We start from the raw sequence: 551 nt of genomic DNA, 5'->3' as shown, positions 1-551 counted from the left end.
GTGGGAGAGGGTGGAAGCAGAGGGATGAGGATGAACAGAGGGTAGGGCAAGTTAATCATGTTGTTGTTGTTTTTGTTGTTATGTGTCTGCGACTCATAGCAACCCCATGGCCTGCTCTATCCTGTGCCAATCTTACTGTTTCTGACGCACCTACCCCATTACCATACTCATTGAATCAATCCATCTCATCGAGGGTCTTCCTCTCTTGGGCTGTCCTTCCACCCTCTCAAGAATGATATCCCTTTCCAAGGACTGGTCCATCCTTGCCACATGTCCAAAGTATATCAGATGAGCTTCATAATCCTTGCCTCCAAGGAGCAGCCTGATCTCACCCTCTCTAGGATGAACCTATTTGTTCTCCTAGCTGTCCATGGTATATCCACTACTGTTCTCCAGTACCACAAATCAAAGGCATCAATTTTCCTCCTTTCATCCCTAGACCAAAATTAATTACAGGGTTGCACAATTTTATGCGTGGGGTGGTGAAGGAAATGGGAAAGATCTAGTGTGAAAAACAATGTATTCAAACTTTGTAAATCAAGTAGTATAAA

This window comes from Elephantulus edwardii, unplaced genomic scaffold (genome assembly GCF_000299155.1).
Source record: "Elephantulus edwardii isolate Elephantulus edwardi_28Jun2011 unplaced genomic scaffold, EleEdw1.0 scaffold00285, whole genome shotgun sequence".
Taxonomy (NCBI): domain Eukaryota; kingdom Metazoa; phylum Chordata; class Mammalia; order Macroscelidea; family Macroscelididae; genus Elephantulus; species Elephantulus edwardii.
Note: the sequence above shows the minus strand (reverse complement) of the source record.